Genomic DNA, 4,045 nt, shown 5'->3' with positions numbered 1-4,045 from the left:
CATTACAGGGTTTTTTTTGGTTTTTTTTGGTAAAAATGACAACATGAAGAGATGTTTTGAGAGGCCAGTAAGATCACTTTGTAGACAGCCTAGGATGTGACTAGAATACTGAAGAGTTCAGCAAAATTTGCTTTATTCCCTGCATCACACTGGGATATCCTGCTGTAAATATATATATCAGCAAAGAATTGTACAAAAGATTTCAGACCTGTGCAATATGTTCTAAACAACTTCCAGACAGATTAGATTTCTACATGTACCTATCCATCACTTTTCAGTACAAACAACAAGACAGCAGAGACGGATACATAATTTTAAAACACATTCAGTTATGGAGCACTGATGACCTTTTTAAGATGAAAACTAAATTCCATCCTTTAAGCATATGCACCTAAAACTTACTTGAAAGATTTTTTCATACTGTGCTTGTGCCAGCTCTTTTGCACTGGCAGACAACCAGGAAAATAAGGGCCTGAGACTTCACACTGAAGTAATGAATTTCATTTAAAAAAAAACTATTCATACAAAACCTGTTTATTGTGTGTCTTAAAAAATACTGCTTTGTTTAATGATTTCATCTTTCCTAAAGACTTTTTTTGTTAGTTCTTGTAATTTTTTTCTCCTGTACTACTGAAAGCCATTGTATAGATGACTGGAAACAGATTCAAAAAGCTTACTAGTCTAACTTTAACTTTATCCCTTACCACTTCTAAATGATTCCCAAAGTGATGATATCCCAGACCTTCCTGTCTGTTTTTCTGGAAGTGCTTCATGGAATATTAATCCTGCTCCACAATATTTTTCATCATGATGATGATGATGATGTAAACATGCTGTATTCAAGATAAATTCTAAGCTTTTGTGTATACCAATCAAGGATCAGTGTCTCAGAACAGTTCTTTCATGTAGTTGTTTCAAAAGTCTTGCAGCTCTTCACTGTCATCCTCTCTTCACTGTCACTGACACTCAGAACTGCAAAAGCTTCCCACATTTGTTGTCCCCTTGTTATATATAAGAAAGTAAAGGGCAAGAATGTAAAGGGCACCTATCTATATTAACATCCTTAAGGGAATAAATCTGGATTTAATTATATTCACTAATGTGTTACCACCATCATGGTATATTGATTACAGCTCTCCTTGGTCCGTAGTAATTAGATGACACTTTTCAGTATATACTTGCATAAGCCTTAGTTTATAACTGATAAGGTATTTTACTGATTAGTAATTAGACACAAACAGACAGCATGAAAGTTAATGTGGATCATTACTTTATATATTCAACTGACATTTTGGCTTTGTGCACACAATTCCAGAGGGTGGTGTTCAGCACAATATTTATGTGGGCTCTAGACAATATGCAATCACCTGGTTCTGCCTTTGTTTTCATATCAGGAAATATATTTATTCAACAGAACTCTTCAGGATCTTGCAGAAGAAATATACCATATGTTAGTAGTCTCATGGACCACACTACTCCCTCAGGCTACTAGCAGGTAGAGACAAGAGACAGCTTGCCTGTGTCAAGTGATGATTTCCTGAGGCAGGGACAAAACAACCACCCATTTAAAGGGCGGCTAAGGGCACCTGCAGTCCCACAACAACAATATGGTTAATGTCACAACAGGGTACAAAGTACCTTGTTGCTGGGGCAGCCAGTAATTAAGGGCAATGGGCTCATAAGAGACTTAGGCTGCCTGTAAATCCTACGTACTATTTCAGCACGAACTGCATATACCAAGTTTAGGCATCCAAATCACAGCATTTTTGAGTTAAGCCTTAATCTGCCACTTTACAGTCCTGACAGAAATCCTTCTTCACCTTTTCCCTCACCAGAGCATGACAAGAATTTAGGGCACATACTAGAGTCTCAAGGGCTGCAGCCAGCAGAGGGCACAGATGACACATGCAGACACTGGTGGGTATCAAAGTTCAACACGGTTTTCTGTTCCCTTCAGCAATGCAGCTGCTTGACTCTGGCCTACAAACAGAAAAGATGACTAGTCATTCCCTAATGTACTGCCTCACTAGCAGAAATGACTGATTCTACAGGTTTTTTTCCCCAAACATCTGGTAAATCAGGACAAACCTGAATATATTAGTGAGATATTACTACTTCTCATGCTCATGCTCTCTTCTCTGGAGACTTCATTCAGCTGAAAGCTTCTTCTCCCTAAGATCTGCCCAGTGAGGCGGCTGAATCACCATCCCTGGAAGCATTCAAGAAACAACTAAATGTGGCACTTAGTGATCAGTCAAAGGTTGGACTTGATGATCTTGGATATCTTTTCCAATCATAATAATTCTAAGATCTTCAGCTGTTTAGTGAATTTTCATGCATTTTAGTGAATGCATGCTTAAAATACAGACAATGGGGTTCAATCTCTTTGGTAGTGCTCTGAACCACAAATCTGAGTCTCAAATACCTTGTTTCTCCCCAAATATGAAAGATCTGGTTATGCAGTGTTGGTTGAAGCAATTTTGCTGACCACGTGTTTATTGCATCCCCACCATTGTTACCTGAAATGTAGGATACACTTTTATAAAACTTTATAGCACAAATAAGTCTCTGCAAGAAGTAAGCTGCTTTGCTATCCCTTCAGAGCACTTGGAAGACTCAACAAGCTGGGTGCTGCATGGTCCCATAACACTGCTAAACTGGTCCTACAGTGTGTAAAACTCAGAAGAAAAGTGAAATACTTTATCAGTGGTTAAATGTTTCCCAGAAAGATTAAGTGGCATGTCCGTCGACAGCCACACAGGATAACAGGATGGCTTTTAGCTATGAAAACAAATGTCCTCTGAGTTGCTAATTGTAGCAAGGCAGCAATATGTTTACATACAATATTCTATTACCATAGAGTCTGTAAAATAAAGAATGACTTTTATAATCATGCAGCTTTGCAAAAGATAGAACAGATTTAAAGCAATATACCAGAACTTTAAACTTGGACAAACCCTTGAGACACTATAAAAGACTTCAGTCATTGTACAACTGAATCAATGTTGTAGAATTTATCTGTGCATCTTCTGCCAGCCTCTTACGAGGATATGCCTAAAATATATTTTTTCCAAATATTACTATATCTACAATCAATTGCTAAGTAAACTTCCAGCACTATGAGACTCAAGCACTACTTAAAATTTTAATATTTCTTGCAAAAATAGGGACTGCTCAATTTTATGTGAGTTGACCCCCATGCCATAATCAGAACTACTTAATTCCCAGAAATCACTCTCACAAATGGACTGTCTTTACTTTACACATCATCATGAGGGGAGATGGGGGAAACTCTTATATTTATCAGTTTTAAGGCAGCCAGAAACATTTCACCTATTCACCCAAAATTCAGTAACTGCTTTGGCCAAAACAAGTTTATAAAAATTGTAAGATACATAGCAGAAAAATGAAAGTTTAGTGATTTGCCTAAACGAGATTTAGTTATTTCCCAGTCCTTTTACACATCCAACGAGAATAAATCACTTCATCAACTTTTCCACTCATTTCCCCAGTGATTTCCCCACTTAGTTGTAGCATAAATAGTAAACTGGCTGAAGCATTTGTGACTGCTTGTGAGGATGCACCTACGTATTGAGCAGCCATCAGGCTGCTGCTCAGAGACAAGTAAACCAGCAGAGTTCTGCCACGCTCTCCCTCTGTGCAGGATCTGACCTGGTTCCTTTTTCTCTGCCACCAATTTTCAAGCAACTTCAAGAGCTATACCATGTTTTGAAACTGACAAAGACACGATCAGTGTCACAGTTTTAAGAGTGGCACTGAAAACACTGACTCCCACAAAAATACTAATGGTAGGGAACAGCATTAGGAGAAATGGACTACCTGTAGCCAGAACAAAACCTGATGCTACTGGGGAAGGAAAAAAAAAACACAACAAAAAAACAAGTGGCCTCTTTTGTTTGTTTGAGACTCGCTACTGAATATAAAATCTGGGCTAAAGCAATCAGATTTAAGAGAAGCAATGAAAAATTATTCCCCAACATTACCATTGGGTGGCAGGGCCAGCTCCAGTGCCCAATTTAATTTT

Source organism: Serinus canaria, chromosome 1A, assembly GCF_022539315.1.
Source record: "Serinus canaria isolate serCan28SL12 chromosome 1A, serCan2020, whole genome shotgun sequence".
NCBI classification, from domain to species: Eukaryota; Metazoa; Chordata; class Aves; order Passeriformes; family Fringillidae; genus Serinus; species Serinus canaria.
Note: the sequence above shows the minus strand (reverse complement) of the source record.